We start from the raw sequence: 26,246 nt of genomic DNA on the forward strand, positions 1-26,246 counted from the left end.
GCAATTAAAACGTAAGCCCACCCCCATTAATTAAGTGTTTTTCTTTGCCAACCAATGAAGCTAATCTGCTAGTGGCCAAGACACACTATAGATGCACAGAGTGCACAGCGTACATTTACTAGTTGCCTTTCAAAGCGGATCGTAGAGATGCAGGAGGGGCGTGTGAATCCAAGATACCAACACCAGGGAAGGATACAGTTACCTTTACATTAACTCCCTTTTTGCTATCTATTGCATCAAACCCCATATTCTCACCCTGTAAGTGCCCTGGCATCTGATGGTGGGACAGCAAAATGTTTCTCAAAGCTGTGAATTCATAGCCTTATGTAGCTAGTCAGAGACATATGTCACATCACAAAAGCCTCATGCTCGCTCACCCAATGCAATACTCCGAAATGTAGGAGATCAGTGATCAAAGGCAGAAAGGTAAGCAAGAGGCTATTGCTAAGAGGAGAGAGCATAAGGAATTTAGGAGTATGGAAGTCATAATCAAGCTGTAATCCCATTCCTATGATCTTGAGATCTTCCAGCCCCAAAATCTTGTGCATTGCACAGGAAATTAAATAGGGGATGAAGACAAATTAGCGTGAGGCCTTTAGATGATAAAGATCAAATATTTGTTAGGGCATACTAGCCAAACAGCATTGCTCATTAAAAAGGCATCACCAGAATTATGCTTGTAGAACGTGTGTTATGTGTGAAACATTCCTACCCTGCAAAACCTACGGAAAGGAATATTTACATAAAGGGGTCGATTCCGATCCGTTAAAAATCACCGTCCGTACGACTCGCATCCGGAGCCGTTTCCGTACGACTTATACAGCCGCCATACGACCCGACGATTACGATCCCAACCGGGGTACCCGGACGCGAGTCGTACGGTCCACGTCAGGTAAGGGCGATTCATACGGAAAAGCGCACACGCGCCGTACCCCTGTGATCATGGGGGGTACGTGCCGTACATGGGGTACGTGCCGTACACCCAGCGTACATGGGGTACGGCACGTACCCCCCATGATCGCAGGGGTTCGCGCCGTACCCCTGCGATCATGGGGTGTACGTGCCGTAACCAAGGGGGGGGCGTTCCGTACCTGTTTCGGGGCGAACTCTGATTTTACGGCAGTTTCCAGCTCCCGTAGAAAAATGGTCGTACGGAGCGTACACAACACGGATCGTACTTGCCGGGTCGTAAAAAGCAGCCGCGAACCGTACAAACGTCGTGTACAGCGGGTTCCGAGGGCGATTCGTACAGGAATTCTATTCGTACGGTCCCTGGTACGATTCGTACGGATAGCTGCATTGGGTGTGGATTGTACTACGTCGTTCGTACGGGGACGGTTACGGGTACGATTCGTACGGAAAAAAATGCTCCTTACGACGATTCGGAGCGCTTTTCATGGGATCGGAATCGACCCCAAAGTATGAAAGATGCCACCATCACTATGTTGAAAGATTCTCCCAAAAAAGTAGAACCATTAGAGGGGCAAAAGGTGATCCGCCAGGCAACAGTACTTTTGGTTGTAGGCTTGTCTGCATCTTACTGCCAAAGGTCACAAAAAAATCGACCATTTATACAGATAAAATTTCATAGTAATCCTGACACTGACGTTTTGCAAAAAATGCATGAGACATGCATTACTGTATGGCAGAAAGGAAAATAACATCTCTTACAAGTGAAGTTCAGCCAAATCCTTTGCGAGGAAGTATGGATGAGTACCAACTGCCACACAGTTCCGTTGGTAAGTAGCGGAAAAGCACAAAGGGCTGGAAATTAATTCAAACATCTCTCAGATATTAGGGCAAGTAGGAAGGCCACTTCCCATGAAATTCGCTGCTACAGTGAGCTATTTCGTCCATAAAGTGTGTGTAAGAGACTGTATTGGAAGCTGCCGAGGTCCCATCTCACAGTATGCCTTGTGATGGACATATACTTGACGCTAGTCAGACAGTATCTGGTGACCTGTAAAAGTAATCCTCTGGTATAATTCTGTAGCTACTGGCGGCCACTAGGTCTTGACAGTCTGTACCTAATGTGATTCCTGGAACCTCTCGCAGATCTCTCACTGTTGGAGGAGTTACGTACCTTGCCGGGCTGCCGAGCTGCTGCCTTGCCTTGCTACCGGCTGCCTTGCTGCCTGTTGAGGTTGCCGCCGTTGGATTGCTGGACTGCCGGGCCGATTCGATCCGCCGGGCCCCCGCTCTTCATTGCCGGGCCCCCCGCTCTTCAGTCCTGCTACCTTGTCCTGCTGCCGGGTACGCCACGCCTTGCTACTCTGTTCTGGTGCTGGCGTTCTCGGCGTTTCTTGGTGTCTGGCTGCATGCGATTTTGCGGGGCCTGAGGCGGACGGGCTGGGAGCGGGACGGCGTTGCTGCCCTCCTGGTGTGTGCGCCTGTGCCTGTGCGGTCAGCGGATTGTCTCCCTAGGTGCGTGCAGCAAAGGAGCCCATGACCCAGCAGTGAAAGTAAGTCAGCGGAGATCAGTGAAAACGGTGTGGAGTTTTAGGGTCATTGATAAAACACGGCCTGGACCCTGAACCCAAAATAAGCCAAACAACAGCTAAATTGAAAGCTAAAGTGAAATAAACTGAAAACTGAAAGAGACTCAGCTATTCGCAGTATAAGCAAGGGAAACAAAGTACATATAAGCCCATACAAATATAAGTATATGGATAAGTACACAGGGGATCCTAGTGAGGTGGCGCTATTGAGCAGCACAGCGAGCATTGAGTTGAGAGAGACGCTGAAGCGGTGCGGTGTACAGAGCACGGAGCAGAGCGGTGCAGAGCAGAGCTGACGGGTTGACGGGTGACGGGTGAATCTGGGCTGGTGCCGAGACGGAGAGTGCCATGCCCGAGCCCTGAACCTTGTGCCCCGTACTCTGAGGCCCAAGAGAGTCACATCGGCATATTAGACACGGCTCCGGTACCTGTTGCCTACGGGAAGCGGTCGGTAACGGCTGAAAGAGCAAGCAGCAGCTCCTGCAGACCCGCCTTTCCCCACTGAAACCTTCAGTAACAGAGCGCAGCGGAGGAGAAGAGGCGGCAGGCGGCAAGGGTGATCCTGTGGACCGTGTGTGGTGCTCAGTTGTGCACTCACCATACGAGGCGTGGTTGAGACGGGACGAGGCAGTGGCGAAGCAAGGGGGCAGAGGCGCTGTCCCTGTCCCGGCCTGGCCCGTGCAAGAGGTGAGGAGGAAGCGGGCAGCGAGGGTGGTCCTTGAGCCCCGAGTTTTGAGCCTCTCCACCAAGAGCCAAAGGTAAAAGAAAAAAAACAACGGAAATAAACGAGCCGTAGTTGGAGCAGCACTCAGACTCAATTGAACTACAGCTTGGTAATTGCGCTGAGAGCCACGTAACCCTCGTAACACGTAACTTTAATAAATAAATAAATAACCACATAGAGGCGCCTGGAGGCTGGAGCTGTGGGGGCCAAATAGTTAAAGAGGTCTAAATACCAGCATAGTGGGCTGTGTTTGTCCAACTAAACAACTGCATCACACCTAAGGCCCTACACCTGTTAATCCCAGACGGCAGGTGCTTTATATCCCTGCGGTAGCCCGGTAGTCCCGGTACAGTGTCATCTGCCTGTTGGATATTACGCTGCTACTTGTATTTTGCTGTGCTGTGCCGCCCTTGGCTATGGTTCTGGGCGGCCTGGTGATAGCGGCATTGGTACTGGAATAGGCTTTGGTAACAAATCTTATGACGGGATCCGGGCTCACAGAGGAAACAAGCATACAGGCTGGGGCAAGTGGAGGCAACCTATTGGGGGTGTGCTACGGTGGTGCGGGTCCAGGGGGCAACCGGAGTCAACTGTAGATTCGCACCCCCTGGATAACTCCCTCCTGGGCTCAAACAGGACATTGCAAGGGAAACGGCAAATCACTAATTACTACACTAGTGATACAAAAATTATTTTACAAACATACAAACTAACAATACATTGGGGATGCGTTCAGGTAAGGAAAGAACAGTAGGCCCCCAGACGAGACGGGCACGAAAAACCCAAGCACCTAAGGTGCAAAAAAAGGCAAAAGCACAGATAAACGGACCAAACCAATCTTTAATCTCACCAATAGCACGGATGTTCGAAAGATCGACAAAAATTCCACAGAAATTCGAGTTTTTGGTAGACCCAGTAGTAGCACTTATGTCAATGGAATCAGATATAGCCAAAAAACGATTACAGGTCCCAATTAAACCAATAAACATTTTTGACGGAAAAAAAACTAAAATATTCAAATCGGACCAGGAATATAATAATATTAGCAATACGCAACAAAAGGACGTATTGTGCGAAATTATGGATCTAAGAGGGGAACTAAAAGGTCATAGCCCAGTAAAGCTAACGCAAACGGAAGGAATGATTATGGATGAAAATGAGATGAAAGCGTCAATACAAAATTCACAACTACCTGAAAACTCTATAGGATCAATAACTGCAGAAATCCCAATACCACTAGAAGTTAAAGTTGAAATAAAGAAAAAGCAGGAACTAGTAAATGCAATTAATATGGACACAATGAATATGGTCATAGTGGTAACCACACCAATAAAAAAATCTGGAAAAAAGACTGAACTAATATATGAAAATCAGGATTGTGTCACTCCAAAACTTTTCAATATCAAGGAAAAACACGGGGATGTGAATTATGTAAATTCAGATTGTGCCATCTCAAAGGGAATAAATGCGGAAAGTAGAGACCAATGTGAGCCTAAAGCAGATTGTACAGGTAATTATGATAACTCGGCTGAAACTAAAAAGTTGGAAGGAGATCATCACACTGATGAAACTGATATTAAAAACTATCCTACTAATAGTAATATCCAAGATCTAAGATCTACATGGAATATATTTTATCAAACATCAACATTAACATTAGAAGCACTGACATACCAGTCAAACAAAATGGATACCCAAATTGAAATACTTGGAGTAATGGCCAACGCAGTCACCCGAATAGACCGAAAACTGGCAGAGTTAAACAACTTAATTAACAAAGCCCAAAAAGATGCAGCTTCCAAATACTTCGAATGTACTTGCGAACCTATCATAAATAAACTTTCGACTATCTCAGATGTAGTAAACACCATATTGGAAGATGTTAAAGACTTAGTACACAAAAAATATGACAACAAAAGAGAGGAGATATGTTACTCTCTACGTAATAAACACAAAGATCATAATAACGAAATGGGAAATTCAGGAAAAAATCTATTGGAACCTGTGGAAAGGAACAAATTGAACCAAACGGAAAAAGGAATAGATCAGAATGTGGAAATTGAATTGGTAACAGAAACTACACAAGAGCCACATGAAAGGAGACATACAGACAAGGAAAATCATCAAGTTTACAAAATAACAAAGAAACAATGAATTTTTTTTCCCAAGGCGAGAAATAAGGTAAAGAATGAAAATACAGTAAAAGTATATTCTAATTTAGAAAGACCTATAGAAATGAGACATGAAGGACCGACTCAGGAGGAATCACAAATACAAAATCTTGGGGTACTAAGGACTCGGGCGTCAAAAACAGCGGAAAATAATGGAAAATACTTTGATATATTTACAAAGTCGGGAAAATTCCTGACAGACTACAAACTTCATACAACTAACACAACTACGTTAGCGGACACTATGAATCGACAATCGGTCCCAAAGCAAACTAAGGATAAGAAAGACCAAGATCAAGAGGAAAAAGTAACATGTGGTCAAAAAGGAAACGGAAGTGTTATTAGGAGCCACTTAAGTGATATCCAAAGTAACCCGATGGAAAAAAGAATAATTTAACTTTGGTAGAGTCCAATACCTTATTAAATGGAGATGAAAATCGCTCAGGCCAAAGACGACAGAGAACAATTCAACAAAATCAAAATAACCCTCTAAGATTAAACGGGAGTCTGTGACAACAAAAAAAACCATACAGATTTCAAAGAACAGCAGATAGATGAATCTGTGACTAACACTGTAAAATCAAAAAAAGAGATCAACGATAAAGATTACAAACGTAGTAAGGAAGATTTATTATTACAAAAGTCGGTCAAGATAAGCATATTATTTATAAAGACCATCAAACTTGTGATGACAAAAAGAAAGAATTGTTGCCTTTGAAGAAGACTACTCAAATAATTCTTACACCATTATACGATTCAAAAGGTAACAATGATATTTTGAATAGAGGTAATATTCTTCAGCTGATGAAATCAATACTCTCATTAGAAAAAGTGACAACAAAAGATATTGAATCTGTGGAGTTTGTACAAAACCCGGAAGACAGCCAACAGCGAACACTCCTAACCATAAATACAGTTTCCTTAGTGGACCAAATCCTGCAGGAACAAGAAGTTTTTCAAGGCTGGGGGATAAAAATTACACAATCTGCCTCCAAGCCTTATCCGACTCCATTTACAATTGAAGAATTCCCTACAAAAAACTCTAAAGTGAGAAAGAACAATTCAGTGTACTCAATATTAAAAAAAACCTTGGGTAATGCACATCGGGATGATGAAAAAGCCATGGAGGAAATACAATTTGTAGAAACAAAACAAATTAATGAAAATTGGATTAAGACAGCATTACATGAACAGTGACAGGATAGATCGCAATATAAACTAGAAGAAGGGAATGAGGATCAGCTATCGATAGGAGTATGTTCATAGAACATAAACGGATTATGTAAAAAAATAAAAAATGCTCGAATAGATACTTTGTCAAACCTCTATCAAATCATATTTCTGCAGGAGACATGGGAAACCGACCCATTTATGCTACAAGGGTACAAAGGATACTATGTGCCTGCAATTAGATATTGCAAATTTGGTCATCCATGTGGAGGCTTGGCAACATTTATTTTGATTAATTTGAGAATTGAATATGAACAGCTGGTCACGAATAATTCGAACATTCAAGCAGTCAAGTTAAAATATGTAACTAGTGAGGAAAAAAACATGAAAACTTTAATATTAATCAATATATATATTCCACCAAAGTACTCGTCAAGGAAGAATATAAGTGTCGCTCTAACAGGATTTTTATTGGAACAAATAATAGATGGCCCGACTGTTAACTTTATCGTTACAGGTGACTTTAAAATAAATCTGTTAATACAATTAACACCGGATGATTTTATACAGTCCCAAAATCACCAATGGTCAATTCCCGAACAAACAATGGATCTCGACATAAATACTAAGAATAATCCAATTGGAAAAAACTATTGATGGATGTGGAAGCACTGGGATTAAGAGTACTAAATGGCAGGTTCCCAACGGACACACCCGCCGGTTGGTCATTCCAAACACAGGAATCAAAATCAAGAATAGACTATACAATGATATCTATAAACATTTTTGATAAAATTGTTTCCTATCGTTTAAAGAAAGTACAAGATAGTGATCATAGCCAACAAATAGTAGAAATAAAATTGGCATGCTCGAAACATCAAAATTATCTAACTACACAAGGCCGGACCTGTACTATCAACTATAGGAAACTCATATGGAAGACTGGTAATAAAGATGACATGAAAAAAAAGGCACAAGAATTAATTAAAGATTGCTTCAAAGAACATATTATGCAGTCTGCAATTAAGCAGTGGGAACATTTCACGCAGAAAATAGTTCATCCAAATGATGTTTCTTCTGGTAGTAGAAAAACCCAAGAATTTAAAAGGGAAAAAAGAGATACTAATATTAATCTCCCACACACGATTAAAAAACTCAGGCGGACCCGTAATAGACTGAGGAAGCAGCTAACCAGGATCCCGAATAAAGAGGAAATTCAAATCCAACTTAAAAGCATCAACAATAATTTGAGGAAATTATTGTGGAACAAAAAATAATAACCAGCAAGAGTTATGGGCAAAAATCTTTCATGCTTGTAATCAAGTAAACTCGAGGGAGTTTTGGAAAATTATTAATGGTCTAAGTAGACCTAATAAATCTGTGGTAGCTTCCTCCCGAACTGAAGATGATTGGTTGGAATTCCTAAAAAAGACTTTAGACCCTGTATCGGAACTTAACACTCAGAAAGGCAAGCAGACAATAATGATAGAAAAAGAATGAGAAACTGATCTGGAAACTGCTTTCACAGAAATTGAAGTTATAAATTCAATTAAGAAACAAAAAGATGGAGCACCAGGACCTAATGGAATCCCGTTTGCCCTCTACAAGGAGGATCCAGATTTATGGGCTACCTATTTGACAAAGGTTTTTAATGAAGTTGTCCGGTCAGGGCAAATACCAAAATCTTGGAGAGCATCACTAATTTCTCCTGTCTACAAAAAAGGTAATTGGCAACTACTGGAGAACTATCGCTTGATTACCCTCCAAGATACTGACGCAAAACTATTTGCGGGTCTTTTACTATCAACTTTATCAGATTGGGTTAAGGAAAAGCAAATATTACCCCCAAACCAAACTGGATTTATCAAAGGTTTAGGAACTTCCACAAATATAATAATTTTATCTGTACTAATGGATAAGGCGCTTTTAGCTAAACAGCCTCTCTACTTTTGTTTCGTCGATTTTAAATCGGCATTTGACTGTGTAAACAGGTACCTTCTATGGAAAAAAACTTGAAAACCAAAGAATTCCGGACCAACTACTAAAACTTATACAATTATTGTATTCTGAAAATTGGGTCAGGGTGAGAATCGGTGATGGCCGAACATTATCTAATAAAATAGCTACGACACGAGGACTAAAGCAAGGTTGTGTCCTTGCTCCACTACTTTTTAATTTATTTATAGCCGACCTCACCATTGCATTGAATGAAGTTAATGCACACCCACCAAAGCTAACAGGAAAACAAATATCAAATCTGCTGTACGCAGATGATGTCGTACTTCCAAGTCAAACTAAGGTGGGCCTGCAGAGACTAATTGATCGCATATCAATGTACGCACAAGAGAACCAAATGGTAATAAATGAATCAAAGACGAAAATAATGGTAGTCACAAAGAACAGACGACAACAAAATAAATGGATGCTGGAACAAACTCAACTGGAGCAGGTTGATTATTACCGGTATCTCGGTGTTATATTCAACGATAGTGGAAATTTTCTCCCACAAAAAAAAGACATTACTAGGAAAGCTAATAGTTTGGTGGCAGCATTTAGGATTATACAAGAAAAAACTAACAGCACTGTCCTATGGTCCGTTATTAAACATCATATCAGCTAAATTATTACCAACCTTGACATATGGCTCTGAAGTTTTAAATGGTAAAGACGCAGAGATAATTAATAATGCAGTTGCTAAAACGTACAAGATTTTATTCCATCTACCATATAATGCCTCGCAAGCACAGGTGAGGTTGGAGTTTGGGATAAATAACCAGCAACATGCACGAAAAGGTCAAATCCTGAAAGTATGGAATCGTATAAAAAATGACCTTGACAATCAAATGTCTCGGATACTATGGCAAGAAGTGAAAGACAACCAGAAACTGCAAGCTTGGGCATATTTAAAGGAAGCGAAGGAAGAATTCGGAGTAATATCAATTTGGGAGAATACAATTACCAAGGAAAGTTTCAAAAGAACAATTAATAAACTGAATAATCATCTTTCGCTGATAAAAGACAAAGAGGTACTTGTAAAAAGAAGACACGCATGGCCAATTATAAATGGATTTAAAAAAAAGCAAGTCCAAGAATATCTGAAAACATCATGGTCACAGCAAAGTAAGCAAATTTTTACAAAAGCTCGTTTTGGACTTTAGCCAGGTTTGTGTCATCTCCCGTCATGGAAAATTAGTGAGGACAATACTATTTGTAGGCTATGTAAATGTGGACAAGAGGATATTATACGCCTACTATGTCTTTGTCCTGCATTAGAAGCTGAGAGGAAAATTATCCTTAAGAGACTATTTAATGCTCGTGGAGTAAGAACATGTAGACAAGCGTTAATGGCATGCCTAAACCCGAATGACATATTTATGAATTCTGCATTTGTAAAGCTTTTATCTGTGATTGGCAAAAAACTTGAAGAAAACATTTTTTAATTTTACAAATTATGCGATACTAAAATAATTATGTACATGGTCTTTTAGACTTTTCTATTCTCTGATGATATTTTAAAAGCATTTTTGTAAGATTTTAATTAATCAAACAAATAAACTTGACTGACTAATGGGCGAGGCCAAAAGTAATATTATCCTTATGCAAGGTCCAGGAACACATCCACTTGCTTCTGAAGCGAGGCTAGCTAGTCTATTTTCTGGTAGCTGCCAGATTTTGAAATTGTCAGGAGAAAGGTTAAGATAAACATAGGACAAATCCTTGGCAACCAACTGCTAAGGCTCAGCAATTTTAGGGTGGTACATATAACTCATTCCCCATCCACAGCTATCAAGTCCTGGAATAGTTTGAGGTGAATTGACTCCTTGAAGAAGTTGTTCGATTTCTAATAATGAAAGATGACACAAACAGGCAGGACCCTCAGGATGACTGAGCGTTCTGGGTTGTCTTTAATTTTTTGAAGCACTCTCGGTAGGAGGAGGGTAAACTGTCATTCAATGTAGAGATGTCTGCTCAGGCTGTTGCTCTGATTCGAAGGCATGCAACGCTCAACATCAACAGTATCATATCTTGGGAGAACATTTATTTCTTTCCTTTCTTAATGCTATCTATGTAATGAGTTTGCAGTCACTCAACGATTTATAATATTCCCCACTTTGCAGGCTTTGTAGCGAGAGAGGCCTAGGTCTTATTTATTTTCTGTCTTTTTGAAGTAATGTGTAATCCTCTATTGTGAAAGTGAATATTAGTTATGGTAAAAAACCATCAATGAGTATTTCTTTCGTTTAGTACTTGCTTCATGCCTGAGGTTTCTGTAAACCTTAAGCCTTTCTTGTTTTCCTTTTCTACCTAGTTATGTTTGGCCTTTTTCTGTCTTTTTATTCTTTCTTTCACAATGAGTTTCCAGCATGCTTCATCCACCTTCCCATATCTGCTCACCTGATTTCAGGCCAATATGTTTGTGTTGCCAGATCCTGCCCACTGTCCTTTTGTTTGCACTTGGCAGACTAATCTTCGTGTCTTTCTGACTTGATCTGCTCATGCACACTGCCATGGTTACCTGGAATGCTTTGTAGTAATGAGACTATTACACATACATTGGAAGAGCTAATAAACATATAGTAGACCAATTGAGGTTGAATTCCAGAAGATTCTCTATGACTAGCTTTGCACCTTTGTGATGTGCACTGCTGTCACACAGGCACATTGCCATGGTTACCCAGGTTCCCTTGCAGCCATGGTTCTATTACATCATACAGCGGCACAGACGATGAAGATATAATACACAAATCCACACTGCTGCCTGAACTAGGCTGGTTTTCCATGTATACTGCCAAAAGACACTATGACATAAATCTCCTTAAACTAATGAAATTATGAGAAAACACTACCACGTTCAAAGAATACACCAGCATTAGAGCTGTGATGCTGAACTAAACGACCTCATAGTTCTGCACTTTATTTGTCACAGGCTTAATTTGCAGGTAAAAATAATTCTTGCATGGGCTGGTACCAATTGTATACGTGGGACTCTCCTAAAATGCCTTCCTTTGTTTCTTTCTTAGGTTAAGCAGAAACATTTAATTAGTACTTGAGTACATACACCGTGTTTTAAATTGTGGAATCTGTTAGTGAAGTCATGTGCCTCTTTGTTCATTTATGCTTTGATACGTCTCTGCTAAATTATTAAACTACATTAAATGATTATGAATATACAATATGACAGTAATTAAACTGAAATTGGGTCACAGTGCGAGGTAGGTTTACAATATTACCATGGTGCACTCAAAGCAAGGAATCTTCTACTAAAATTGATGATTTGCAGTAGCTAATTTGAGCTGGTAATTGCTGGTGGTGGCCACTGACACTCATTTTTGGGGACCGGCACTTATTATTACTCATTATACTTACTCCAAGAACAAGAGCGAGAACAACACAAAGCGCAGAAGAAAATTGGAAGATAAAGATGGGAAATCAGTGACAGAGGGTGAACCAGCAAAAGTGATACAAGGGCAGGGAGTGTCTGGTGGTGAATAAAAGAGACACAAGACAGAATCAAGACTACACAGCCTTGATATTCAGGATCCCGAATATTCAGTGATAGTACAAGCTTCTGATTAAAACTTGGGGCATTGGCAAGCATTATTTCCTAAATTAACCACTGGAATTACGTGTCACAATGCAGAGCCTGTATATGCCATCTGGCATGTGTCACCAGCAGGATGCAGGAGGCCAAGCGGCTCAGCAGCATCAGAGTCAGTCTCACCAAAACCCGGATAGAGGCTGAAACATCGGTATCATAGCCTGAATATCCTGGATTCGCCGCTCAGGAGGATAAGCAAAAACTGCACTGTGTCCAGAACAGCTCGGATGAAAGGGAGTGTCTGAGAAGGAGTCAGGGGTCACTTCGGCATGTTGATAGTGAACCCCAGTGAATGCAGGAGGATCGCCATAGTCTGTAAATGGGAGAAAGCATTCTGGGGCAAGCCCGCCTTCAGGAGCCAGTCGTCGTGATACAGGAAGACTGGCACCCCTGATTTGTGTTGATGAGCTGCAACCATCGCTACCACCTTTGTGAACACCCAAGGGGCACTGGTAGGGACAAAAGGTAGCACGGAGAACTGAAAATGCTTGTGGCCTACTGTAAACCGCAGGTAGCGCTGATAGACAGGCAGGATGGAGATGTGAAAATAGGTATCCTGCAAGCCAATGTGAGCATCATGAACTTATCCTTTTTGAGGAGGTAGTTATAGGCTCTGAGATCTAGGATAGAATGGAGGTCATTGTCCTTTTTGGGGACCAGAAAGAAGAGGGGGCATATAGCAACCACAGCCTACTACTGGCACTAGAACCCTCTCTATGGCTCCCTTGGCAAAGAGGACCATGACTCCCTTGTGGAGCAGTGACAAATTTTCCTTCATCAACCAGTCATATGATTGAGGCATGGATGAAGGGGCCATCTCGAAGGGGAGGGAATAGCCCCTTCTGACAATCTGCAGAACCCACCTGTCCAATGTTATGGACTACCAGTGGTGGAGGTGATGGCAGATCCTGCCACCAACTGGGCTCCCATGAACATCTTTCTGTTTGTCGAAGGTAGAATGTGCAGTGGCGCAGCAGTAGTGTTAGTTGCGGAATCCGAGTCAAGACGTGGAGATTGGTGTTGGTGCAACTGCGGGGCGTGAAAGGACCAGGGTTTGTGGTGCTGGGCGTGGTCCAGGATGCAGGTTTTCCTTTGAAGCATCACTGTGAGGCCACAGTGCGGCCTCCATTAAATTGAGTAACTCCTGGGAGATGGGAGGGGTGCGGGGGATCAGTGGGTGGGACTACGGAAGACAGGAAGAAGAATTGGGAAGATGCGCAAGAGAGTTGCTAAGCAGGGGGTGGGTGTGGGGGCTAAGCGGGTGAAAGGCAGTGGGAGCAGCAAAGGGGACGGGGGCAGAAAAGCAGTGAGAGCGGAAAAAAGGCAAATCAGAATGGCAAAAAGGCAAAAGTAAAATTCTGAATCAGTGGCTAAAGGCAAATGAAGCAAGGCAAAATCGGAGTCAAGGACTGCTAAGGATATAAGAAGGGAGGGAGTGGGCAAAAGAGCGGTGGGAGAGCGGAGAGACACAAAGAAGAAAGACAAAAGAGGTGAAAATGATTTGTGTTGGAGAGAGAAGGTAGAGAGCAGGCAAAAAAGTGGTTAAAGGGCAGAAAAAGACAATGAAGAAAGTCAAAAGAGGTGACAAAGGATGTGAGTGAGAGAGACAAAGAACAGTGAAGCGGACAGAGTGCGGAAAAAAGGCAATGAAGAAGGGAAAAAAAGGTGAAATGGATGTGAGTGAGAGAGCAAGAGAATGGTGAAGTAGCAGAGGTGGAGAAGAGGAGAAGAGAGGAGTCCCAGAAGAGTAGCTGCAGTTGCTGGCACAGCAATGAGCTGGGTCTGAAAGGTCCTTGACTAGTCAGAAGACCAGTCCATGTAGGTGAGGAACCTGGGCTGTTCTTCATCACCTACAGAAATTATGAAGCCATTTGTGAAATATTAGCAGGCAAGAGAGGTTCAAAAGGTAATTTAAATGGATGACATGGTTTGCATGTCCTAAATTCTGGTACCTCTGGAGGATCATTCGATTATGGCTGTAATTACCCTTGAGTTTATGATTAACTAATCCAAGTTGGAGCTCATATCCAAGAAGCAGATGGAAATCTTGGAATTTTCTCTTTCCAACTGCAGCATTTAAAAAAAAAACCCTATCAAAAGAGGGAAGGACAATTTATTTTAAAGTAAAATATCTGTCCCTCAGATATTTAACTTAATACTGACCTGCTATCACCTTCAATATAGCTCATTTTTCTGGATTTTGCATCTTCTTGGTGACTTGACTTATTCCAAGATAAAGGAGATGTTCAAAGTGAATAGTCCACATGGAGGGCTGTAATAGCAGGGCCATCTTTGGTAGGCCTGGGCGGTAGAACTGAAGGCCAGCAAATTAGGTTGAGATACCCCATGTGGGGATTTCTTTGCCGGTGAAAAGTTTTTAGCTGATCAGCTACTGCTACACAAACTGACAGGAATTGTTGGTGGGCTTGTCTGCAGTGACGGAGAATGAGATGGAATGTTGTGCTCACCTGTTGATGGATAACATTTGAGCTACAAAATATATCAATACCCTAGGATGGATGAAGTCCGAGATTCTAGTCAATTTTGCAAAAACTTTCTGGTTAAGACCGCAAGATCCCTGTTTTAGTGGAGTAACTAGAAGGAAAAGGGAACATTATAGCAGACAGGAACTCCTGATTTCCACAAGATTGTAATGACTGGAATTGGACCATAACATTTTCCAGAACAATATGACTCTGTGAGATCAGTGCGTGATAAATGCCTTAACAAAATCTTCTATTTTTTTTCAGTTGGAGGCCAGATCAAGACACAGAAGCGATCACTTGTTTCAAGTATACAGGGAGAGGACATCTAAACTACCCCTTTAAACAATATTTCAAGATTTCAATGGTAATATCAAAGGTTTGAAAGTAGAATCAGACTAAATTGTAGTGCCACTACACTTGAGGTTGCAAGTTGATGTTCCAGGTCTCAAACATTCTTGGAATTCCAATTGTTCAATCAGGCCTACCCAGCCTGACCACGTTTCCCAGATCCATACATAATTAGCTGCTTCCATCCAGTTTTTTTTTACATTTTGAAACTACTAGTTCCAAAGTTCAAAGAAAAACCCTTATCTGGAGCAGCTCAACACACATGGACCTAGGAAATTTAGCAGCTATGTCAACTGCAATTAGTGGTCTGGACAAATTCAGGGGGCAATAGCAACAAAAGATACTCAGGCTTAGAAGCGATGGCGTAGTTGGTGTTTTCAGAGGGATTGCAATCCTATGGGCTCGGTTAGAATCACCATTTTTAATTTCTTTCCCAACTAGGAGATAAAGGCTCAGCATATATTGCTTTTTCAACAGGTATTGCCCAAGGTGTAGACATTTCCTCTTGTACCTAATTACTCACATCTTTTGTCCTAAGTTTTGAAAAACTGGCTTCTAATAAAGTGTTGTTAGGAGACCAACTATCCGATAAACGTAGGATTTTACTTAGCTTGAACTGGAGGAAAGTAACAGGATGTCAAGGCATAAGATTTAACTGCCAGCTGGATAACTTTACCATAGCCAAGAAGACAAAGTCTAGTCCTGGATTCATTTCAAATCCTTGTTTTCCAGGAAATCTCAAGTTATGTGTGGTCCACTGTTTAAAGCTATATGAGGAAAGATCGAGCAAACTCAGACTGAATGGAGTTAGACAACTTCTGATACCTTTTAGGAAACCATTTGTTCTGATTTCATCTCCAACACTGGCTAGTCATACAAACAATTTCAGAAGCAGGTATCAATATAGAAACATTTGGTGTGCACTTAGTTTAAGAGCCAAGACAAAAACTAAGGGCCAGATGTAGGTAGCTAAAAACCGGTCGGTAACGGCCGAAAATACAGAATTTTGGCCGTTACCGACCAGTATTGGGTTCTTTGAGATGTAGGACACAGGAAGTCAACCCACTCCATCAATGTGCAGGTAATCTGTGATGCTAAGATCATCATCACAGACATTGTGGCCAAATTCCCAGGAATCAAAAGAATTGTACTTCACACCTATTATGATTATAGAATCTGTATTGGTAAGCTTTCAAGTCCATAGATTTTGCTATTGCTATCAGCCCTGACACAAACAAAATATCCTACCTTTTGCACCAGAAAGTTTAATGTTTGCTAAGGTCAAGAAGCTGAGGATCATCCCACATAATGAGTTCCCTTGGAAATGTAAAACAGATTGTTGCTCGCCCTTATGGAATACAATTATGAAGTGTTTTTGTTCCTGTTCTACTTATTACAATACATTATTTGCAATATTTGTACAGTTTGAGGACTGTAAGGCTTTGTTGATCTTGGTTATGGTTAACAGCCAGAAGGAATGGTCTTTAAAATATGGCTTATAAATATAAAGGACAGCAGGAAGAATTTGTTGAAAAGAAATCTGGTAAAATGGAGTCTCTTTGGAATGCTATAATTGTAGCAGTTTGTTACTGAATATTTTAAGATATGTGATGATGTACTTTTCACCATTAGATTAATGGGTTTTGCAGATGAATGTGGTACCTTGAAGATCGCTGTATTGTTCAGTAAAGAAAGTCATTAATCCCAATCTGTGTCCTTATTAGAATGTAAGCTTTCTTTTGATAAAACTATAAAAAATGTTACTTAGAAAGCCATCATGTCTAGAAAGAGTGTGCACTGACTACTGTGAAATTAGGAAGATATTTTCCATATGGTATGAATCGTCAACTGCAAGGGTTGAACATCTTTATGTATGTCGAAGGTAGATCATAAGAAAACTAAATGTGTCAGAAGGATGCAAGACATTTCTCTGTCTTAGAGAGAGGCAATATGGCGACTGTGTGAGACGGTCGCTTTGCTGCTCTCTGACCATGATTCAATTTTGAAGTGAAAACTGCAGTAATGGACCACAATTACAGGCCGGGGGAGAAAGAACGCTCGCTGACAGTGGTAATTGTTTAAAAAGCCAAAGGAAAAAACAAGGGGAAGACGAGCGGGAAGAAAAGAGGAGAGAAAACGAAAAAACTGAGCCACAAGAAACAAGAGCGGAATGGAAGCACTGCTCGCATACCTGAAGCTCTGCCCCGTTCCCACTCAGTGTGAAGCTGCGCTGTCCCGTACGGAGCTTGCAAGGGCGTTCCTCACTTTTTTGATCACATTAACGTCCGGCGGGGAGCAGAGGAAACGCTGCCTGTTCTGGTCGGATTTCTCTCGGGTGTGCTGTGGGGAAACCATGGCTCCAAAAATTCCCGTAGCTGCTGGAGTAAAGGTGAAAACGCGGTCGGGCACGGGTGCAAGCGTTGGTTTATCCCCTAAAATAACAATGTCTCTGGACCCTCACCAGTGACTGGGTGGGGGGGGGGAAACAAACCACGGGGACTGCGGTACTCAGGACTGAGAAGATGGAGGAAAAGAAAAATCGAACTGGAGCGCCATCTGCTAACGAACCCTCTGTGTCCTGCGAGCGGCGCCAGGAGCAAAGTATCCACAACTACAAGAAGGTGTAACAGGTGAGCAGTTACAGGGGGAGAGATACAGAAGGTGGTGGTGTGATCGGGGAGGCTGATGGGGCAACCCTTGATGTTTCATAAGAAACCTTATCTGTGACTGTGGCAGTTGATGCATCTAAACCCAGCAAGCATATTCAGCTCCCTCTGGTTCCCTTTACCCCCCCCCTCGTCTGCAACCTGAGCTAAGAAGCAACACTGATGGAAATACTTTAGAGGGATCTGGGGTTCAAACAACAGGTATAACGCCGGGGACTATCACGCTCAATCCTCCTCTTGGAGGGGCTATGGCTATAAATCATGCTACCTCCTCGAACCACAGTGAGCAGGATATGGACTGTTTTTTCTCGCTCTCAGACGGGGTTTGGTCAGCATCAGGCTCAGGGTCAGGGTCTGACTCACTTGGAGACTCTAGCGGGGAGGTTTCGGACAGTGGCAAAAGAGACACAATAACCACAATGTGCAAAGCAGTGAGAAAAACAAGCCACCCCAGCCTACAAAAGAAAAGTCTAAGATGGGACCATTCTGGAGCAGCTCTATTTAGCACCTGTACAACACCACCCTCTAAAGGCGATAGTACACCTCCCGCAGTATCCCCAACATTAGACACTGTTCTCCAATGAATATTCTCCCATCGGGAAGAAACGCGCCAAGATAGCAAACGTGCACAGACAGCTATGCGGAAGATTCAATGGGCTGTTTGAAAAGTGTCAAAGTCATGTGTTGTCATTAATGAATGTCTCACAACCCTTTAAATGAGAACAGAAACCTTAGAGAACGATCTAGCAGCCACACACACAAGCACTACTGTTCATGACACCCAACTAACTGACATACAGTGGAAGTTAGAAGACCACGATAATCAGCAACCCCAAAGTAATCTGCGGGTACTAGGTGTACCAGAGGGAAATGAAGGGTAAGATACTTGGGCATATATGGTTGATATGCTATCTAAGGAATTTTCAAATCTAGATGGTTGGAATTGGGCTCTAGAGGTACAAAGAGCCCATCGTGTCCCGTTCAATCTCAAAAGCCTGTAAAACCCGACACGAAGCCCTGTGCTATACTTGTCTACTTTGGAAATGTCCTACAGCGACAAGCAATATATGATAAGGCAAAGGCAACAACGAAACGCAACGGCGGGGATTATTCTATTTTTTGGTTCAATCAGACTTTTGTAACTACATGGTGGAGAGACGATGGCGCCTTCGTCAGATGATCAAGCCAGTACAAGATCGGGGGGGGGGGGAAGCATATCTGCTGCATCCAGTTCGTCTAAAAGTGATTAAGGGAGATCATACTCGATTCTTCACCTCCGAGATTAAAGTGAAAGGGTACTTGGAGGACTGGGACCACAAATATTAGACTCATTCTCAGACTAATTTACCTAATACTCAAACTCTTTATTTTTTTCTCTCTCTTGTTACACTATTTTAGTAGCCACTGAATAATTCACTTGGATGTTGCTTCTAATGTTCTTTTTCTCTTTCTCGCTCATTTTTCCTTCCCTGAAAAGGGGAAAAGGGAGAAGGGGGAAGGGAAGCGGGAGGAGAGAGAAGGGGAATGAAGAGAGAGGGGATGGGGTCGGGAAAGGGTTCAAGGGCACCAGGGGTGGGCAAGGTGGGGCTGGAGGGGGGAGAAACAAGGCTTGGGGGGTGGAACACAATACTGAAGATTACAGAGTAGAGAAGGTTGTCAGCTCCTGGATTCGCATGCAGTCTCTCTATCTTTTCCCATTCTCCTTTCCCCCCGTGGGTGTCGATTCAGATTTTTCTGTCTGGGTAGCTGCGCAGGGAACTTGGGACCTATCATCTGCTTCCGTGGAAGAACTTGGCACCCAAGGTAAGAATCTTGACAGATTGAAGTGCCACTCTATTCCACCCAAGCAGGATGGCAGAGGGATTAGATCTTAATGCTTTAGCAATCCTAGTAGAAAACATGCAGGGACAACGAACTCTTGCATTAGAGGAAAATAAAGAATTAAAAGAGGGCATGAAAAGGTCCCAATCAGAGAACCAACAACTTATACAGAAATGAAACACCTTCACCTCCGGTTCCTAATTCCAGGCAAGAGGACCTGAGAGAAAAGAATTTCCTAGTCCCAAAACCGAGATAACAACACAAGTCATCCATTTCCCCTATAATTCCTTTAGCTAATCCCGAACGCTTCAATGGAGACCCTCAGAAGGTGCAAATATTCCTAACCCAATGCTCATTGTACTTTCTTTGTAGACCGGTCATTTTTGCTGAAGACCAGTCAAAAACAGCTTCTGTATTGGCTTACTTGAGTGGTGATGCCGCTTCTTGGTTTATGCCAATATTCTCCCGCAATGACCCAGTGTTATATAACTTTGACAATTCCAAGAAGGAATTTCTCCGGATTTTCAACCGTCGAGCTATATCATAAACTACAGATAATGAGTTGCTTGACTTAAAACAAGGGAATCGAGATCTAAGTCAAATAATGCTTTATTCGAGGTACACTCATTAAAGCAAATACACAACATAAAGTTGACAATCAGTTACAATCATTGCAGTTAAAAAGTAAGACTTTCTTTTAGAATTGAGACTTGATAGAAAAATACAATTTAAATGCAGTTACAGTATAAAATTCTATAAATAAAAATACTTTAAAAGGTACAGGTATAAAGTTTATCAGAATAAAAGATTCAGATAAAAATGACAGTTTAAAATGCAGACCGACTGATAAAAAGAAACACAATCAAGTGGCTAACAGTCTTTGCCTAATAGACCATGCACATCCAAGGTACTTGGCTATAGCTATCACTAAAGGCGTTAAAGTGCTTGTGCGGATGATTCGTAGGGCAACGGTACTACTGGTGGTACCCAAATGTTTGCATATTGGTGATAACCAAATGCGTCTTGGGTCAGAGTACGCAGTACAAGAAAATAAAAAATGACCAACTGTTTCTTTAGTAGCACCACAAGCAGGGCAGCTATCATGTAATCCACCACTCCACCTTCCTGTTAATGGTCTAAGTGGGAGCACTCCCGCTCTTAGTTGAAAGAGGAGCTTCCTGTCGCCTGGCCTTGTTATAGCATCCCTGTACAGTTCAAGGCAAGGATATAGCTTAGCTTTTAAAAATCTTCCAGCCATGGACTCTGTACTAGAGCTATTCCAGGTCCGAACAGCAACCTTCTCCCAGTAGATTTCTTTTATAGCTTTTTTTGCTGGGAAGGGGGTACCCGCGGGATTTTTCCACAGTGCCTGAAGACCCAGTTCGCTCAAGGTTAGACAAAGAGATTTAAGCCACCCGATTTTGTGGAACTCGTCCCTTTTGATGATGTCTAGGAAGCCCTCTGCATAATGTGAAAGCTCAGGCGTAGTCCAAAGCCTTCGCCAGTACAAGATCGGACGAAGTCTAACCAAGTCTCCAACCGCTTTTCTACCTAGGTCGTACCTGAGGGGCACCAGTGGGGTACTCTTGGGGACACCGGTGATGGCCCGGAAAAACTTGTTTTCCGAAGTTTGGAGGGCTACCACCTTCTCAAAACCCCACAGCTAAGCACCGTATAGTGCGGAGTCGAGTGCCTTAGCTTCATATACCTGCAATGCTGGCTTTATTGGTCTAGTCAAAGATTTTCTGTGTTCTAGACCAAGAATGCCAGCCTGTGCCTTAGTGAAGCAATATGTATATGCTGGGACCATCTGAGATTGTTAGATACACGGATTCCCAGATATGTAAAAGCTTCCACTTCCTCTAAAGGACAACCATTCATAGTTAGTTTGGACTTAAAACTCCGGTGCGGATTAAAAATCAGGAGTTTTGTTTTGGTCACATTGACTTCTAGACCATGCTCCCCACAAAATTGGTCGAAAATAGACAAAGCACGCTGTAGACCACTCGGCGTCTTAGATAAAATCAACGTGTCGTCTGCAAACATTAAAATAGGAATTTTTGTGCCAGCTAACGAGGGAGCATCCACATTCGTAGACAACATACGAGCAACAACCCCATTAATATATAGTGTAAACAGTGTGGGCGCCATCGAGCACCCTTGGCCGACGCCGCGCTCGACTGGGAAATCTGCAGTCACCATTCCCTGACCCCCCCACTGGATCTTGGCAAAGTTAGCTTCGTGGAGCCTCATTATGTTATGTTATGTTATGTTATGTTATTTTGGCTCTTTTATAGCGCACGGCTACTCCATAGAGTGTCCCGGCGCTTAGACAAAGACCCGAAGGAGAGACAATCCAGGGCAGATGCAGAGCAGCAGAAAAAATTACTGGATAAAAAGCTGTGTCTTCAGTTCCTTCCTGAAAACCAGTAGATTGCTGATTTTCCTAAGGGAGACGGGCAAGGAGTTCCAGCAACGTGGTGCCAAGTATCGAAAAGAGCGGCCTCCAATTCTAGCCCGTCGGATGGGAGGAACAGAAGCCATGGCCAAAGAAGCCGATCTCAGAGTTCTGGAGGGCCGATAAAAGGCAAGACGCCTTCTGAGATATCTAGCTCCTGCAAGATGAAGTGCCTTAAAGGCGAGAGTCAGCGCCTTAAAAGTAATCCGTCTCGCGACAGGGAGTCAGTGAAGCCTTTTAAGCAGCTCCGATGCACTCGCTCTTCGATGAAGGCCGAAAATGGCCCTTGCAGCGGAGTTCTGCACTAGCTGAAGGCGCGCAAGAAGAAATTTTGGCAATCCCAGATAGAGCACATTTGCATAATCTAGGCGGGAGCCTATGAAAGCCTGTACTGTGGTCTTTCTGTGCTCCAGGGACAAGATCGGAAGGAATTTCCTTAGCATTTTTAAAATGCCAAAGCATTTCCCTGTGAGCTCGCGAATCTGAGGCCCAAAGGAAAGGCCATCATTAATCTGGAAGCCAAGATTCTTCGCCTTGGAAGAGGCATCTGCCGAGGGTACATGCCAGGAGGCCACCAGGCTTTCCATCTCGGATCAGGAGAGCAGCCAAAGAAAAGCAATTCCGATTTATCGGAATTACATTTCAGACTGTGCTGTTTAAACCAGTCAAAGACCGCTCCCAGACAGTCCCTGATTCGCATACCATCAAAGTCAGAGCCCTTAGTGCAGGTGAAAAGGAGCTGGGTGTCATCAGCATAGGATACGATCAGGGCACCGAACGACTCCCCCACTGCCGCCAGAGGGGCCATGTAGATATTAAAAAGGGTGGGGCTCAAGATAGAGCCCTGAGGCACCCCTACCTCCAATGGTGGCATGTCGGCGGAGAAAGGTGGCGCCCAGACCGTTTGCCGGCCAAGAATGACTCGAACCACTTCAACACCACTCCACGCAATCCGATCTCCCAGAGTCTTAAAAGGAGACCGTCATGGGGAACGGTGTCGAAGGCCGCTGACAAATCCAGCATAACTAATATGGCCTTTCCACCTAAATCCAGAACTTCCCGGATGGCATCAGTAACTTCAAGGAGAGCGGTCTCCGTACTCATGTTGGTGCGAAAACCCGACTGAGAATCGTGAAGGATGTCGTTACTCTCAATGTAGTCAGAGAGGGAGATGTGAACATGCTTCTCAACCACCTTTGCCAAAGCCGGGAGAAGGGAGATCGGCCTATAGTTAGCATGGATTAAATGGTCCAAATTGGGCTTCTTGACAAGCGGCAGGATCAAGACATGCTTCCAGGCCTGGGGAACCACCCCAGTGCTTAAAGACATGTTGAGCACCGGGTTAAACAAGGAGTTTAAGGCGGGTGCTACTTTTCCAAGGCATTTAGCGGGACAGGGATCCTGCGGGGAGCCAGACTTGAGCTGGGTGAGAAGGTCAAGAGAGGCAGGTAGGGACAGAGGGGGAAACTCAGAAAGAGAGGGGCCTTCCACTACCAAGGATGGAAACCGAGAGAGCCTGTGCTCAGATACAGATACTGAACTCAGAGGGGAAAAAGTATCTTGAATAGCTTTAATTTTAGAGGTGAAAAAGATTGCAAGTTGATGGACCCATGCTTCCGTGTGGGAGTGGGATGGCAATATCGAGGTAGGGGAGATAAAATCTTTTACTATGCGGAAAATTTCTTTACTCCTATTCGCCGCGTCCTCAATTCTTTTGTCATAATAAGCTTTTTTCCCAGCCATAATATGGCGGTGATAGAGCTTCGTGATTTCCCTATATTTATTTTTGTCACTGGGATCATACATGCGGCGCCAGGCCCTTTCAGCTTTTTTACACTCTCGGCGCAGCTCACCAAGAAAAGGAGTGAACCACGGTGCCGAGGCGCGGTTACAGGATTTTCTAGGAATAGACATGGGAGCTAACTCCTCAAATCTATCCACTAGCCACCTATGTAGCAGATCCAGATCTTCCTCTAAACTACCAGACAGTTGACAAGGGTGCATGGAGAGTGCAGATGCCAGCATTTCAGGGGAGACCCGATGAAAAGCCCTAGCAGTCCCTCTAGGGTCTTCCAACGGTCTGGGGGAGGTAGTGATGACAGGAGAAATAGTAAAATTTATTAAAAAGTGGTCAGACCATAGGACAGGGTTCGGGGGGGATGCGCAGATCGCAGCTGTAGAAAAAATTTGGTCTAAAGTGTGGCCTTTGTTGTGTGTGGGGGCAGAAACATACGGTAACAGCCCTAGAGGAGCTGTAATGTCCCACAACTTAACAACATCCAAATTATCATGGTCAACAGCTCTTCTGGTACCCCTTGCTTCTTCAGAACCAGCCACAGCTTGGACCTAGGTACTAGGTCGAAGGCAGCCCTCAAATGGACAAAAGCCGCATACAGACTGCCCCCTCCCAGCAACACAGTCCTCCACTGAAGCAAGGTAAAGCGGAACACCTGGTCAACCGTACTAGTTGACCTTCGAAATCCCGCTTGAAATTGGGACAGGGCGTTGTTCTCCTCGGCCCAGTCGAGGAGCCTGTTTACAACTAGACGACCAACTACCTTTTGAATGGTGTTAATAAGGCTTATGGGCCTATAATTACCCGGCTGGGATTGATCGCCTTTTTTGAACACAGGTATTATTACTGCACCCGGCCAGGATGTTGGAACAGCTGTACCCGAGCGATTGCATTGGTAAGAAGATGAATATACTTACACCATCGCTCTTAGTCATTGATAAAGATATCAGCTGGAACACCATCTAATCCTGGGGCTCTGCCACTGGACACTGTATCAAGGGCCGTCATTATTTCTTTAATACTAAAGGAATCATCTTTATAATAAACGGGACTTAAGTCAGCCACCACAGTTGCATGTTGGGTTTCAGCATATTGGGACCTAAAATATTTCACCCACTCCTCTTCTGGCACATTATTATTGGGAGGTTCGGGCAATCCCTCTCTTCCCCATTTTACAACATTCCAAAAATGCCTGGAATCTTTCCTATCGCTAGCTGCCTTTAGTTCTAACCAGTGGAGCTCATCCCATGCTTTCTTTGCCTTTATTATACTTTCCTTATAATCCTTTCTGGCAGATCGGATGGCCTTAGGTTGCCTCTCTTTATTAGTGGTTCGTAGAGCTAACCGCGCTTTCCTGCATTGGGTATTGTACCATTTTGCCTGCTTGCGGGGTCCTTCTCCCTTACTTCTCACAGGTTTTACAAAATGGTTCTTGATGGCACAAAAGAGAGTGTCATGAATTGCAACTACACTGTTTGAACCTGGATAGGACAAGTTAATTTGTTCTATGGCCAATATTGCTTTATCAGCTTCAGTGTTGATACTAGCAATGGCCTGTTGGTTAGTAGCAACATGTGCCCATCTTAACCTGTGCATGTCGTTTGAAGGGACAATCGAAGACGGAAGAGCTCCCATGGTGTTTGAAGCCACACTGGTAGAGATCCACCAAATTGTGCTCTACACACAGCGGGTTGTGGTCGCTCTCAATCCGCCATTTGACCTCCATATCACGAACCAGGGACCATATCTTTAGACTGCATAGAACATAGTCAATTCTGCTTCTGCTCCGACCATTGTCAAATGTACAGGACCCACCCTTATCACTCAGAGTCCTCCCATTTAATGCTCGCAAACCTTTTTCGTAACAAATGGCATTCAGACAGATGACATCCTTGTACCAACGGGAAACTGGTTTGAACTCTAATTTAGGGACTCCCCATTGCCTATCCTCTTCATCTCAAAGGAAGTCATTGTTGATTGACAGGGGTTCAAAAGTTCGATTTAGGTCGCCAGCAATCACAATATTGTTGTCTTGGGAATGGGTGTCAAGGAGGGAACCCAAGGCCGCTAAAACCTCTGACCTCCCACCATTGCTACCCCTGACATAAACATTGTAAATATCCAGATAACCCAAGATACCTTAGGCTACTCTAATGAGTTGAATATCTCTGTTTCTGGTATCTATAACCTTGACAGTTAACGGAAGACTCTGGCGGATCCAAATGGTTAAACCACCCATAGGTCTCCCCTTTGCACCCTTGGATGCAGGCACAGAATAATTTAGGTATCCCTGGGCAAAGGATGGTTCACATAGCCAAGTCTCCTGGAACATGCATATATCAAAACTATTAACAAAGTTTACCCAATCCTGAGAGTCTTGTTTGGCACGTAACCCTGCAATGTTCCATGAGACCAACCTCCCCAGCCTCTCCATGCTACCACCAGACGATGTAAATGTATTAATAACATGAGGAAGTAGGGTCTGGCCTTGATCAGATACGCTTGGCATC

At 43.2% G+C, this 26,246-nt stretch overlaps 1 protein-coding gene across 2 annotated transcripts in view; it reads right to left on the minus strand.

The window, feature by feature from the left end:
* Positions 1-26,246, minus strand: part of HYDIN (HYDIN axonemal central pair apparatus protein) — a 3,619,565-nt gene that overhangs the window by 990,539 nt on the left and 2,602,780 nt on the right. The window lies entirely within an intron of this gene.

Source organism: Lissotriton helveticus, chromosome 12 (assembly GCF_964261635.1).
Source record: "Lissotriton helveticus chromosome 12, aLisHel1.1, whole genome shotgun sequence".
Lineage (NCBI taxonomy): Eukaryota > Metazoa > Chordata > Amphibia > Caudata > Salamandridae > Lissotriton > Lissotriton helveticus.